The sequence below is a fragment of the Desmodus rotundus genome, chromosome 5 (genome assembly GCF_022682495.2).
Source record: "Desmodus rotundus isolate HL8 chromosome 5, HLdesRot8A.1, whole genome shotgun sequence".
NCBI lineage: Eukaryota > Metazoa > Chordata > Mammalia > Chiroptera > Phyllostomidae > Desmodus > Desmodus rotundus.
This window is the reverse complement of record NC_071391.1, coordinates 166,733,592-166,749,594: the sequence shown is the minus strand read 5'-3', so window position 1 is coordinate 166,749,594 and position 16,003 is coordinate 166,733,592. Positions and strand designations below refer to the sequence as shown.

Sequence of the window (16,003 nt, the reverse complement as noted above, 5' to 3'; positions counted from 1 at the left end):
AAGAGGATTCACTTCTTTAAAGCAACTCATTGTGGAAACCAAAGTGAAACACCTTCAACTTGAGAGCCAGCCCTAGGATCTACGTCACGTGTGACCAGCACAGAGGAGCCAGGGTCCCACATGGAGCCCGAGGGACTGGCTCAGTGCAAGTGTGATCCAAATGCTCCAGCGCTGGTGTCGCGCCCCAAGAAGGACACTGTGCATTGGCTTCCTTTGGAAACTTTTCAATTTTTTTTAAACTAGGGGAATGAATCTTCTAGAGAGAGCCAGAAGGGTTTATTGTACCTGGCTGCATTTCTTTTTCTTGAAACTGGGCTGTACATTCATTCCTGCCTCTAAAATAAGACCCTGATTAAGATAAAATCTGTCTCCATGAGTGAAGTTCATCATGTCCGTAACTCCAGGACTTAAAGAGCTACACGTAAGTATTCAGACCACGTCTTCTCCGTTTCTTGAAAATAAACAAGAAATAGGAGCATTTGCTGCATCAGGTATCTTATAGCATTTGAAACACAGTGTCCCAGGTGGGACTTCTTATGTGCCCTGAACCTGCCCATATCCTCCATCCAGTGATCTGTGGTGTTGGGGGCCCTTCCTTGGCCCCCCCCAAGGTCAGCCGTGCTGTTGAGAGCACAGCGGGGAGCCAGGCAGAGAGGAGTGTTCACCCCGGCCTGGATCAGCACGCTCTCCAGGAGGTGAGCTGACCTTGAGGAGCTGGGGCTTCACCTGTGAAGCAGAGAGCACTGTGCCTTCGTTGTGCTCACGGCGTGGTGAGAACCACACTGGTAAATGATGCTCGTGAGTGCCAGCCCAGGATCTGGCACATAGTTCAGAAACGACAAACAGTGGGAAAAAAGGAAACAAATTATAAACACAATTTATGAAGTCCAGGCCGACCACGTGGGCTCTAGCAGGGGCTCCAATCCCATGCAGCCCTTCCGGGATCGTCAAACACACTCCACCTCATGAGAAGTCAAGCAGGGTCCTGCAAACCATCGCCCGGGGCCCCAATCTGACCCACTGCCTACTTTGGCAAATAAAACTTTATTGGCACACAGCGTGCCATTCATTTCTGTGCTGTCTGTGTCTGGCTGGTACTAAGATAGCAGAGGTGACTGGGTACATCAGAGTCTGTCTGCTGTCAGAGCCTGAGGTGTCTACCACCTGACCCGTGGCAGGAAAAGCCTGCCCACCTCTGGGGAGGACGAGCGTCCAAACACCAAAGAGCAGCTTCTCACGGCAAAGCCCAAGCAGTGGGAGAGAGGACTTTTCCAGAGATTTTTCATCTATGGCATCTCCTCCATTTCTCTTGACCTCTTGCCCTACTGTAATTGGCAGGGACTACAACAACAAACTTTAAAACCAGGCAGGTTTGTGAGTGGCCTTTTGGAGGAAGCGCAGGGCTGTGGATAGCTGACTGCTCATTTGGAAGGAAGAGGGATTCTTAGCATAGACTGTAAACCTGGGTGGCAACTGTGAACAGGCATGTAAGCAGAGCCATGTCCTCAGACGTGGAAGCACAGGAAAATACCAGGAAGGCCAGGCTGGCTGACCGTGGCCTGGGCCTTACACCAGGTTTGCCCGAAGGCATCAGCCATGGCCCTGCCAGTCACCTGATCTAAAACCGTGTTCACAACTCTGAAATTGAGTTCCTGCTTGAGGAATGTCCATAAACTCTCAAGATTTACTTGAGAGTAATCACGTGTCTGATGCAGGCTTCCCTAGCTGGTCACAATGAGGCTCACCCTCGCCCACGTGGCAGCACACCAGCTTGACGCCCTGGGTGCTCAGGATGTGGGTGAGTGTGAGCTTCCCAGTCCTTCGGCAAGAGCCCCGGCTGAAGCACCAAGTGAGCAGGCTCAGAGGACCCCTGCATATGAACAGCCTTACACACGAGTGGCCTGGAAGCTCTTCCTGGCACATGGACACTCCCAACAGAGACGCATGGAGGAGGGACAGAGGGGTCAAGACTGTGCTGTGACAGGGCTGTTCAGCTTTGCCATTTAACAGGCTTTTAGAATCAAACTCAGCAAGCGGGTTCCTGCCTCACATGTGCCCCCATGTTTGGTCACATTTAAAAAAACCACCACTGTGGTTCACTCCCACGTTCTCTTCCAAGCCTTGTCCTGACACCTTCCTGTCCACCTGGTGCTGGGTTCTCTCTGCCCAGGACACCCTCCCTCCAGGTACTACGAGATCCCATGGAGGTCTCTCGGAGGGCAGAGAGACCTCTGGGTGTCCCTGCTTTCTCTGACAACAGACACTAAGTGGCATCAAAGCCAGTGGAAACTGCTCTTTGGCAAAGGTATTAGAAAGCAGGATTGCTTAAAATTGGCTAAAGCTGGGCATGTGGTGATCTGAATTACTGCGAAGACTGCTCTGCAAACTCACCGTACTTCCTCCATACTTCCCACTTACTCACGTCGTTGTCATCATCGGTATTGTGCCTGATCCAAGGACTTATGCCATCTGATTCTCTAACCTCTCTGTCCTGGTACTTTCTTTCTCACTGTGGAGTGTCTGCTGCACTCTGCAGCCCGATGGATGGCTCCTGCTACCTGCTCAGCCTCTGGGAGTGCTGCACAGGGCACCCCGTGGGGCGCAGCCAAGGCCGAGGGAGCCATGCTGCTGCAGCCTGCAGCCTGATGTCCCCACCTTGTGCCCATCCGGCCAGGGCTGCCACAGTCCCAAGGGCACATGAAAGTGATCAGAGCAAGGGCAAAGGGCACAGCTCACACTGGCCGTTCCTTAATTGCTGGAAGTCTGTTCACTCCACTTCGCCAATGTCAAAACTGTCCTCAGAGATAATTATAATAATCATGGAGAAATATGAAGGCTTCAATGGCCAAGTCCTAATTACACTGACCAGCCCTCGCTAACTGGGAGCTTGTGAGGTACAGCCCTGCTAGCGCCTGCCTCTGCATGAGCACCACAGGAGACTCCCATGGGAGGGGGCCCCAGGAGCTGCCAGCAGGCAGAGCAGCACCCACCTCACAGCTGAGGTAGCCTCAGCCAGAGTCCTACTGTGGGTCCCTCCTGCCAGGGGCGCCTACAGCCAGTCCCAATGGGCGGGGACACACCTGTGAACCGTGAGCAGCCCACATGCCTCATAGTTGGGAAATAGGGGTGACAGCACTGAAAGGGGTTTGGGGGAGCACCCAGAGTCCAGGAGAGTCTGTGTCCTGTCCTGTGTGCACGTAAGCCCTGCCTTCGCAGGAGCCCCGACTTTGGGGACAGCTGCTTCTTTGGCATCTCCTCTGACAGCAGGAAGCGTCTCCAACTGAGCAGAGTACAGCGTGTTCCCTCCAAGCCGATCACCATACCCACACGACACACCTGTGCCCAGAGGTGGGTGGAGGGGAATGGGAATGGTGGACACGACTTTAGCAAACCAGATGGTGAAATGAATACGGCTAGCGATGAGCATTACATGGAATTCATGGAATTCATGGAATTCAAGGAATGAGGAGGTGTTTTCATGTACTGGCTTTGAGAACTTACGGATAACAAGGAAATTCATAAATGAAAGAAAATTTAAAGATGTTTCTAACAAAGAGTAATTACGCCTGTATGAGTGTCAACAGGAAGTCTCACTAGGGTCATGGAGACACAGTGGGACAGATGAACAAGCAGGGCACTCGCCACCGCACAGAATGACAAGTTTACAGGAGGGGCCGCGTCATGTGTGAACATTCCCTCTGTGGCACACTTATGCGCAATGTCTTAGAACGTCACATACGAAGCCACTGCTGAACCTGTGAGCAGCTGGGCCTTGAGCATGGAGAGCCTCACACAAGGACCCCGTCTGGGGGCCTCCTGTCTGACTGGCTGCTGGACATCTCCCTGATTTCCTCCTGGTCCCATCGTACTTTCCCTCAGGAAGTTTCCCTATTCCGTTCCCTTCACTGACACTTGGGCTCACTGCTCACATGCAGATGTCCCTTAGCCCCATGTCCTTGCCACTCTGCATTTCGCTCTGGGCCCTGGCAGACCTCAGCATGATAGGGGCTCCAATCCCTCAGGCCAGCAGCTGGTCCTTGGAGTCATGAGTCACTGCCCCTTCTTTCTGCCTTCCACAGCCAACTCCCCTGCAAACCACAACTCCAAACCATGCCTTCTGGGATGCCCTCTTGCATGGTTCTCCTCCTGATTCTTTGCCAGTCCTGGGACTCCCCTTTGGGGGGTGTGGAGCGACAGAACGGACGCTGTGTGGCTCCCGGCACTCTGCTGTGAGGTGCCTCCCAGCCTCCACAGGTGGTATCTGCCCCCAGAGAAGCCAAACCATACGGAGCTTCTGACCACCCTGAGGCCTCCAGGCCTTGAGGAAAACCAGAGAGGCCATGTGAAGAGAAAGGGGCAGCTCCCCCTTGCCTGTTTCAGGCCCCAGCCCAGCAGCCAGACATGGAAAGGAGCCACCTTGGACCGCGACGCAGGCGTCCTGAGAAGACCACAGCCACTTCTGCTCTTTGTCAGCAATGGGATGAGCAGCGCAGACAAGGCCTGCTCACCTGGCCACAGAGCAATGAGAAAGCACAGGAAATGGCTGCTTGAAGCCACAAAGCTGGGGTGGACCTTCCCTGGCGGCAGGTGCCAGGAACCCTTGCCCTGCGGAGGCCCTTCCCAGCTACTTGCCCTTCCTCATCGTCTGCCTGCACTTCCTTCCACCCTGGCCTCAGGTCTCTCACCTGGGCCAGGCAGCGGTTTCCTACTTGTCTCACTAATGTCCTCTATCTTTAGACTAAATGAAATAGGGCAGTATCTTCACAAAATCAGATGTGATCATCCCATTACTTTAAAAAAAATTCAGTTATCAAGAATCACAAAAAACAAACCAGATGAAGTTGGCAGGAGTAGTGGGGGCTCCTGAAGCCCACCTCCACACTGCCCCGTCCCCTCCTCCCTCAGCAGCCTGGCACGGGGCTTGACCATCAGGGTCCACGGGCCAAGCCCTGGACGCAGCACAAGTTCTGACCCCAGGATCCCTCTGGGCCCGGTGGACAGGGAAACACAGTGCTCACTCTGCCCTCAGGGGGACGCAGTTACTGCCCTAGCATATATGAGGACAATTCGGTGGGTGTTCCCCTCGGATGCAGCTGTTCCTTAATCCTTAATTGCTCTCAGTTAATTATGTTAAGTGCGCTGATTGGAGGGGAGCTGTCACAGGAACCTGAAGAAAACAGGAAACACCCTGGGGTTAAGAGCTCGAGGACAGCGAGGAGGCTGCTGGAAGGCGCCGCCTGCTCTCACGGTGACAGAAGATGAGGCGGCAGCGGTGGAACATGGAAAGTATGGCAATCGGTAAATGCTGCTCATTTTTTATGCTTATTTCTTTGCTTGTGTTTGGAAAATAACCTCAAGACAGTGCCAAAATATTAAATACGTCCAAACACACATGTATATGCTTATGCAGACACACACTATGATGAACATAATTACTTACCAGTTTCTGTTCTGTATCTATACCTATAGTCAATCAATTATAAAGATTTCTGAGTCCCTATCTCATGCCAAGGCTACATGAAGAGTTATCACAGAAATTATGGGATGCAAAAGCATCCTTCACAATAAAATGGTACCCAGTGAGGATGGGAAAGGGACTCAGAATGGAAAAGCTGAGGGAACCCTACAAGCAGCATGTTCCAAAGTCCTTCCAGATACTTTACATGAAGAATTGTTTGAAAAACTCAAGCATATGTTCAAACATATTAATCAATAAAATAACTGAGATAATTACATCCCGACTGAAGGTACAACTGAAGGGAACATAAGCAAAAACACTGAGGCATAGGAACTGAAATTAACTATTTCTTCAATATTATTTGAAGGTATAAATAAGGCTGGGTAAACCTATCAAAAATCAGTGATTTCAGAAATTCCTAAAGAAACTCTACCCAGGTACCTAATAGCCATAAAATTAATTAAAAGGAGGCCCTAATTTAAATAAAGTTAAAAATCTGGTTTTATGGTGGGCTGCCACTTGAAATATTTGAATTTTTTCGTATTTTAGATACTACACGAAATAACAGCAAATTCTGTCAAGTATAGCCCCCAGGTATGATCGGTCAGTATAAAATAATTAAGTTTAACAGTCATTCTTCAGCTAGCACTCCCTCCCCACTGCAGATAAGCATCACCCATGTGCTCCGCCACAGCCGTGTCAAATTTAGAACACCGGCTTCTACTATGAAATGAGAGGCAAATTGAATAACATGCCATCTTACGGGAGAAGAGGACTGAGTTAGGAGCTCTGGGCACCACTGAGAGCATGAATCAAGGCACTGAGTTGCCTCCAGGTTTAAGAAACAAAATTTTCGCCACCACATCCATTAGGTTAAATATTCAACCGCGTGGTTAAGGTAAGAATTTCAAGATGAGCGTCATATGTATTCACCTGCTGGTTGGGTCGGCAGTCATAGAGCTTCAGCTCTACGCAAACCCAGAAGCCCGGCCTCGCACTAACAGAAAACCGCAGACGCACACTGCAGCACTGCAGCAAGGGGGGGGGGGGGGACAGGGCCAAGTGTAAGTCCGCAAGAGAAGTGACGGCACAGCCTGCTGGGGCCCAGTGACAACTGTAATAATACAGGGCTTTAAATATTGGAAAGTGCTGTTTGCCCACATCAATAGGCCCTTCGGAATTCAAGTTTACCACAAACAGTAATCTCTGAAGTATGTGGTACAAGGTAAAAACTCATATATATCTTATTTGGGAGTCATTAACCACTAAGCAATTAAAGGAAACTAAAAATCAGGTTTAGTGTAAGGGATGTTTCAAAAATTTATCTTGGTGTAGGCCACTAGATTATGTGTTTCAATTCCAAAACACGTTTCAAGGGTTAAATGACCATTTTTTCCTCCCTGTAATAAAATCACCTGAAATACAAAACTTAGGGAGAAGCAGCATGGCACCCCGTTTAGGGTACAAGCTCTGAGCGGCCAGCTTGCTTGCCCATTGCTGGTTTCAGGCCCAGAGGAGAAACACTTCTGCGCATGTGTGACAGGGAATAAAGGGGACTCACAGGGTTGAGACAGGGACAGCGGAGCATAAGGAGCAACCTTGGCTCCCTGCATTCCCTGCTGGCCAGTACAGCTCCTTGCGCTCAGCGGGGAGTGGGGGGAGCTCCGTGGCCTGCAGGCCCCCGCAGGGTGTGGTTCCTCAGCAATCAAGCTCAGTTCCAGGAGCACTGTCCCCGGGGAGCACAGGCTGACAGCTGTGCAGCAACAGGAAGTGTCTGTGCCCCTGCAGACTGGGCTCAGGGGCCGGCAGTGCCCCCCGCTATGTAGGTTGTGTGGAGGACTAAGTCACACTGTGTGCAAGGGGCCTGCTGCTGTGACTATAACATGACTTGTTTCCAAAAAGAGTACTTGCCTCTGCTTTTCTCCTTTCCACCACACGAAACTTCCCATGAAGGGCTTTGCTATTTGTTTTTCTTTAACAAATAGTGGTAAAGTCAACACAGCGCTTATCCTTCATCTGCCGTGTCAGCCCAAAGTCATCCTACCCTGGAGGCAGCTGCTCCCACGGGTGGAGAGCAGGACGAAGCCGCTGTGGCACAAGTGTCCCGAGAAACACCGGGCCAGCAGTCTGGGTGGGACTTGAAGAAAGCTGCAAGTCTAGACCAGGGAAATCCAAACCAAAGCACACGTTCAGACAGAGCAATGTGGACATTACCAGGGTTACACCAGGCCGTTCCTTCCCCGCCCATGGAGAAGAGCGTGGCAGCACACCACGGAGGGCCCTCCTCTTATGAGAACAGCAGAACTGCCAGCTCTCTCCGGAGCTGACCTTCCTGAGCGCACACCACGGGACTGCTGTCTGCACCCCATTAGAGCTGCCCCTTCCACCTGCAGTCCACTCTCCATGCTCACTGCAGTTTGGCCTGCAGCCACCAGGGGGCAGCAGGTGCTGCGACCACCCCTGGACATGACTCAGCTGCGTTTCTGGGAGCAACTCAGGATGCCACCTCTGATCCAGGCGCACTGATTTAACTGTGGTTTTATTTTTAAAATCATTTTATACTTAACTCCTTAAAGCTACTTGACATTAAAAGTAATTGTGTTTAACAGTCATTTTCATCAACTTTCCCTGTAACTCACTTAGAGATAAAGAAGAACCAAGTTCCAGTTTGGTTACGGTTTTCCCATTTCTACTGGTATTCGGCCATCCAGCAGCACAAGCACGGTCCTTGTCTACCCACCACTGAGGGGGAGAGACAGACTGTGTTTTCTCAGACCCCTCCCTCCTCACAGACTGGATGGGAAAGGAAAAGCCAGTCAGCACGACGCCGACTCTGGGGTCCTAGAAACCGCGTGCCTGCCCCTAACAAGGAGAAGGTAGACCCCACTTTACTCTTTCTCATGTCCCTCCTTTATCTGGGGCCAGCGACACCTGCACCTGCCTCCAGTGCGCACACTGTCTCACCAGTATTGTGATGAAGTCACTGAGTGTTGGCGCAAGCCTCACACTCACTGGCCACTCAGGTCTGAGCGTCACCTGCTCCTGCATGTCATCTTGGAGATCTATTTGACCCTTCCGTGCCTTAGTTTACCTGTGTGTGATATGAGAAAAGCAACACTCCTTCCTCCCCAGGGGGCTGTGGAAGGGCCTGCATCCGCACTCACGCGGGGCCCCCAGCAGAGCCTGGAGCACGGCGTGCAGCCTGTCTGCTAACAGGAGCCCGCTCCTCGTGGGGCGGCGCACTGCTCTTCTCAGCGCAGCCCAGGGGTGGGGGCTCAGTTCTCCAGAACCTCAGCGCACCACACAGAACAGACTATGTGAAGCAAGATGCAGACGACCGCACCCTGGCCGTGGTGTTGCCCTGGGGCATGGACAGCCATCGATGGGGGAGAGCTGCAAGGTGCCCTGTCTCCCTGTCAGAGAAGTCGAGGTGTCACACAGCTTTCTGTGCTCCCCTCATCTGAGGATCCTGGCTGTGCCAGGTGGTTCAAAGACTGTTACAGAGAACGACAGATATGAGGGAGCCTGGTAGGCAGATGAGAGAGACAGAGACAAAGACAGAGAGCCCTGAGGAGAAGACAAGCTGGAGTTGTAAACAGGGCTTTGTGTGGCTGGGGGAGAGCAGTGTGGGAAAGGGGGAGAGAGGGTGGGTCTGGATGTAGCTGTGCAGGGAGAAAGACTGGGTATCAACCATCCTGCAGAGTGCCCCACCTGGGGCTCCCTCCGAGGCCTCCCAGCCAAGGACAGGGCTGCTGGGCCGTGTCTAGGACTGTGAAATCACTCGCAGATGGGACCATAAGGGCCGTGGCCTATGCTGGCAATACTGCTCAGGATTCAGTGATTCAGTGGCTCCTCCTTGTAGACAGCTGTCACATGCATTTTTGGCGGGTAGCCATGATGAAGCTTTACCTCCTCCAAAGACATCGCAGTCCTGACCCCCAGAAGCTAGGAATAAGGCACATGGGGACACATGGCCAAAGGACTTCACAAAATTGATTACATCAATGACCCTGAAATGAAAAGATTATCTTGGGATACTGAGTGCTCCCAAAGTCATCACTGGGGTCCCTGCGTGGGAGAAAGGGGGACAGGAGGAGTGTGACAGTGGCAGAAGATAGAGGCATGTGGCCAGGAGCAGAGGGGGCAGGTGGCTCTAGGAGGCGAACAGGCCAGAGCAGACTCTCCCCGAGCCTCCAAGGAAACATGGCCCTGCAGACCCACTTCAGACGCCTGACCTCCAGAACTGTGGGTGCGTGTGATGTTTAAGCCGCGAGGTGCGTGGTACCGTGTCAGTAGGGAGCTCACTCGGAGACCTTTCACGCGACTCTGCCAAGAGCCCTTCGAGGGCTCAAGGGGCCTGCCTGCTCTCTGATTTCTCGTTTGCCCCTTAAGGTCCCTCAGGCTGACAGGTGCACTGAGTATGCCGTGTTTGTCTCCCACACAATTTAGAAATACAAAAGCCACGCAGCAAGGTTAGGAAAGTATTACGAAAGAAACAGCAGTTATTTGTTACATTTGCACAATGTTTTAGGATGCTAATAACTTTTAGGATCGCTGAATCTCACTGCTTGTTCATGGAAACCGTGCGAGCTGGGACTGGAAGGGGGTCGGCCGTGAGGACAGGTGGCTCGTGCAAGACGAGTGCCAGCTGCAGGACGGAAGCCGAGGTCTCCTCGCCTTTGGTCAGACACCCCAGGTCACACTGCTCCCCTGAGGGACAGGGAGGGCTGTCTTGGAGCTCTCATTCCTCACACAGGTGGTCAGGCTTCCCTGCTCTGCAGTTGGTCACATCCTTCACCGTTTTGTTCAAGAAATAGGAAGTAAGTTAACTTCCCTTGTGACTGAATTTCCATAGAACTTGAACTTGAAATGGTAAACGTTACCTACAGTCAAGCTGAAGTTTCCCTAACTGGGCTGTCTGGCGGTAATCGCTAGGGACACACAAACGAAGTCTAAAGCACCAACTCCAAACTGCACAGCAACTTGTCCTGGAAGCCACCCTGCCCCTGCGCGCCAGGATGGTCCAGGAGCATCGCCTCTCTCATGCATGCCCTGTCTGCCCTCTGCCGCGTCAGCCCGTAGGCGCCCCGGCTCTCGCTAGCCAGTCACACAAATGCCTCTGTTCTGGCCTTTCCACACCAGTGTCCCAGGTCATGCCCCAGCACAAGGACAAGTGTGGCACTCACTCCCCAACAACGCCACACTGCTCCTGAGATAGGAAGTCCAGACTCCTCAGCAAGTTCAGCAGGAACAGGTGCCCTGGCTGCTACCTGCAGCTCCGACCCCACTTGCTCTCTTAGCCCCTCCCAGCCTCACCTGCTCAAAAGGCCCTTCGCTACCTCTAGAATCTCTGGTTTCCCTGCCTGAGCCACCCCCTCACCTCCAGGTTAGCTTCCGCTCCCCTTCTGGTCTCTGCTGAGGGCTTTGCAACACCACAGCCTAGGGCAGCAACGCCACTGAGCCCTCTCATAGTTGCCCTCCCCAACTCAGTGGTGTTTCTCATCGTATGTTCTAGGGAAATCTCCACCTTAAAACAACTACGTTACATAGCATTTGTAATTAACACTTCAATACAAGAATTTTAAACCACTCATGACCTCCCTTGGTAAACAATTATTTTTTTAAATAAAAGCAATCCATGTAGAAGAGTAGACATTTTAAGTAGTCCCTAGACATATAAAATAAAAAATAAGTCTTCGCCCATCTCCCAAGTTTTCTCGTTAAAGCAAATCAATTAAAAACTTCTTGTGATTCTTTTTATTAAAAATAGGCATGCATATATTTGTTTTATGTAACCATGTATCCCTGTTACACCGTCAGTCCCTCAGAGCCCTTGTCCACCTGGGAATCCTGGTGCGAGGTGCTGCACCCAGCACACAACATAAGAAGTATTTCTTGGAAGCTTGACTATTGAGACATGAAAATATATACTCCTCAGACCTATATGGACACTTGATGAATCAGGAAGTAATTTGAAATATTATAAAATATTTTTTTCCAAAGGAGTAATTATGAGTGTTGTGCAGTGGCACTGTTTCCTAGTACACGCTGTGTTGTAGCTGATCAAGGGAGAAAACTGGGGGAAAGAAACAGACAGCAAAACTGCTCAGACCAGTCACACCACAAACCAACCTCCATAACATCAAAAGTTAGGAAGCAAGTCCAAAGCGGGCCTGGTCTGTTCCCACCGACTTTTCAAACACACGCAGTGGCATGTGCCAGGCCGCAAATCAACAGTCAGTCATAAGTAGGTGTGGCTTATGCGACCTCCGAAACGTTTTCACATGGAGTGCACTACTTCCTGTTAGGGCCCTTGGACATGCAGGAAGCCTGCCTCCCACTGTCGACAAAGGCTGGCTGCAGGTCAGCCCCACCCCCCAACCCCCCAGCAGGAAGGGGGTGGGGGCAAGTGCTGCTCTCAGATCACAAGGCATCCGGCCCCCACGTGTCCCACCAGCCTGGACACACCTTACGTTGACCAGATGGGAAAGCCATGTGGTCGTCCTTCTGGTCAACCTGCTCTAAGGACACGGCACCGTCTTCGGTAGGTCACTCTGAAATCCAGGGAGGGCAATCCAGCCCACCCACGAGGGTGCCCAGGCCATACAGCACTGGGGCGTCTGCCCCGGGCCTGCTCTGAGCTACAACCGCCCTGTGTAGGCCGGCCAGCCTGAGTGTCAGTCAGGCCGGCCTCACCCCGGCATGGGACTGGTCAGGAACAGGGAGCCCGAGGAAGCTGACACAGGGCTGACCCTGACCGGAGTCAGAACTGGAGAGAGGAGTGCTGCAGGCTTTCTCACTCCCACCGAGCTGCACCCTGACCGGCCTTCCTGTCTGAGGGACCCCGTCATCCCACAGGCAGGCCAGACACACGGCAGCAAGAGTGTCCCTAGTGACGAGTCTTCCTTCTTGCGCCGAGTTTTGTTAGAGCGGGGACTGCCTATACAGGCATTTCTTGATGATTCCTCCAATCTTCCTTCTGCGAGTTTCAGGGAATTTACAACCAACGCACATACGTCATCTCTGCAGTATGTACACCAAACATATGCCCACATGTTTTGGACCAGCAATATTTCCTCACAATGAAAACCTCCGACGGTTTTCTACCCCACGAACTCTCTGGGTGTACGCATTCCTAAAGAGCTAAGTTGCCGTGGAACGTCAACCCGGTCAGTAAATCCTGCTGGGAAGTCTACACACATTTTAGGGGAAGACGGGGATACGCACACATGTGCTCACAGGCACACACACACCACATGGAGATTTCTTCCACTACTAAGCCAAAGAACCCTCTCACTGAAGGTCAGACTTTTCATCTAAACACCAAGCAAAGGTCTGTGCCTGGATACCACACCCACACAGCGAACTGCACGAAGTGATCCAATATCTAGTTTGCAACTCCATGAAGGCTTACATATTACCCTTATTATTCTCGGCTCAATCTACAGGACATTCAATCAAACAGAAGCTGTCAACATTCCAGAACCTTCCTCCCTACTTCTCCCAGGAAGTAACAGCAATACTGACTTCCAGTGACATCCATTACTTCTTCCATTCTTGATCTTCACTATAATGGAAACATCCAACATGCATATTTTCCTTCTGATTTCTTTCTTTTAACAGAACCTCTGTGCTCTTCATATTTCAGTCGTTTGTTCTTCTGTGTTCTTATGCAGCACCTTGTGGAATGAATTCCACTGAGCAAATGAGATTGAACACACACAGACGTGCTCACATCTCCGTCACCTGCCTGGAAGGCTAACCTGCAATTACATTTTCCTGCATCTGCCCGGCACCCACACTTGCTTAGTAATGTCCAGGGAAGATTTTGGACTTCTGAGTCAGAGACATGCTGGTTTAATTTGGGTTTCCATTTACTAGTTGCATGGAATTAAGTAAATCACTGATTCCATATGAGTCTGTACAAAACAATCGCATTAATATTGCTACCTAACACAGGGGCTCCCAATCCTCTGCCAGGACCAGTACCAGTCTGTGGGCTGTTAGGAACCAGGCCGCACAGCAGGAGGTGAATAGCAGGTGAGCAAGTGAAGCTTCATCTGTATTTATAGCCTCACCCATTGCTCTCATCACTGTCTGAGCTCCGCCTCCTGTCAAATCGGTGGCACTAGATTCTCAGAGGAGTGCAAACTCCACGCAAGTGAGGGATAGGTTGTGTACTCCTTGTGAGAATCTAAGGACTGAAGATCCAAGGTGGAGCTGAGGCGGGGATGCTGGTGCTGGGGTGTGACTGCAAATACAGAGTATCATTAGCAGAGAGGTTTGACTGCAGAGAGCCCAGAGTAAATCAACTGACTGCAGACTCATAGCAAAACCCTGTGAGTGAGCGGCAAGTGACAGTTATGCTGCATCTGGTGGCAGGCTACAAAGCATCCATCCCCCCAACCCTCATCCACGGAAAAACTGTCTTCCATGAAACCAGTCCCTGCTGCCAAAAGGTTTGGGGACCACCGACCTAACAGATTTGCTGCATAATTGGCTTAAATAATGAATTAAAATTATTATTAAACAATATCATAAGAGTTTTAGTTATTAAAAAAATACATCCTTTCTGGGTGTTAATACAGTGATGGAAACCAGAAAAATCACCAGACCTGGGATTTACTCCCACTTCACTAGTTCTGACATTTCAGTAAAATCTTTGCTTATAAACCTTTCACTTCAAAATGGGAACAGTATTGTCCACAATGCCTAACCCTCTGGGCTGCTGCAAAAATCAGACACGCCTGACCCAGGAGACCACTTGTGAAGGTGTCATGGTGACAGTGGGCTGTTCTGTGTAAGGATATGGTCTAATAAAGCTCAACTGTACAGCTCCATTTCCTTTTGATTTATTTAAATAAAATTACCAACATCAGTTACTATGCCAGTAAATTAAAGAAAATGTTAACAGATGATAGAAAACAATAGATACAATTCTATAGCCATTTTCAACAAAAAATATACAAGGTCTGTCCAGAAGGTATCCAGCCATGCACTATGAAAAAGAAACACTTATTGAAGAAGATACAAGATACAAGAAACATTGTACATGGGACAATGACAGCTCAGTCCCCTTCAAAGTAGACACCTTGGGACCTCACACAGTTCTCCCAATTGCCATCAGCTGCCCTGTTGTATTTTCATGAATCTCATCCATGGTCTGAAATCTCTTCCCTTTCTAAGGTGATTTTAGTTTTGGGAAAATGCATAAGTCAAAGGGCACCAAATCTGGGCCATAGGGGGTTGAGTCACCTGGGTGATTTTATGTTTTGCTAAAAAACTCTACAAGAGACATGATGCATTAGTGGGCATGTTGTTGTGATAAAGCTGCCAGTCACCAGATGCCCATAACCACAGCCTTCTGAATGATTGAAATAACTTCCACGGAGGAATGCTAAAGCTTAACACAAAATTTGATGCAGACTCGTTGCTCTACTTGTTCATTTTGAATGTGACGGCCACACAGGACACATGCTCGCTCAACAGCATCTACTGCCCCCACTGACTAGTATAGTGACGTCGTCATTGCTGACACATGCACAGTCCAATCCACTTTCTTTGGCTGCCAGGTTACATCGATGTCATGTAAACTGTTCTTGTTATATTAACAATGGCTGGACTTTTTCCAGACAGGCCTTGTATACCTAAAGGGCTAACAAAATTCAATAGCACAGGTCAAATTAAACAGTAAAATATTAATAGCACTGCGTTAAGTGCAGGAAAGAGATGTGCATCCCTGCCACTTTTGGTCAACATTATTAGAAGGTTCTAGTTCATGTGGTGATTGCCCAATATTATGTGAAAGTATTAAAAAGAAAAATGTTTTATTTGCAGATGAAATGATTTCACTCCAGAGAAACAGGAGAAACTCTTCTAATTAATATAAAAATTACTAGAGTACTCAATGAGGTAGTCAGATTCAAGAAAATCTACCCAAAATTACCAGCCCCTCTTTTTATTAGCAACCTCCACATTGACACAGAAATTGAAGGCAGACATAAACTGACAGCCACAGAGCAAGACCTGAATGACCGGAAAGACACAGCATGCTCCAGGGGCAGCCACCTAAATTCCTAGGCAGAGTTTAATGTGTCTCTAGTCCAGTGATTTTCAACTGGTCTACTGTGAGAATTTTTAAAACATGTAACACCTGACTACTTAGTCAGGGGCACTGACCTCTTTTCCCTTAGATTGTCAAATTAAAAAAATGACAACCAACCAACACAATAGCTGTCTGGTGTGAATGAATCAAAATTGCATATTTTTTGTCAGACTGGCAAAAATATATATATTTTTGGTGTACCACAGAATTTTAGTAATCAGTTTCTGTGTCCCATGAGATGAAAAAGGTTGGAAATTGCTGCTCTAATCAGTCCTTGCATAGCTTCATTTGGGAAGGTGGGGTGTTTGGTAAATTTATCTGTGATAATTGCCAAATAATTAGATAAAGATCACGCTCAATTGGTATTTAAAACTCACTATAAAGTTAATGTTATCAAATCAGCATGGAATTGGCACAGAAATGGAAAAAAATCATCTGAA

The 16,003-nt window shown here is 49.7% G+C and overlaps 1 protein-coding gene across 17 annotated transcripts in view; it reads right to left on the bottom strand.

Moving 5' to 3' along the window:
* MYT1L (myelin transcription factor 1 like) overlaps window positions 1-16,003 on the bottom strand; it is a 351,165-nt gene that overhangs the window by 168,224 nt on the left and 166,938 nt on the right. The window lies entirely within an intron of this gene.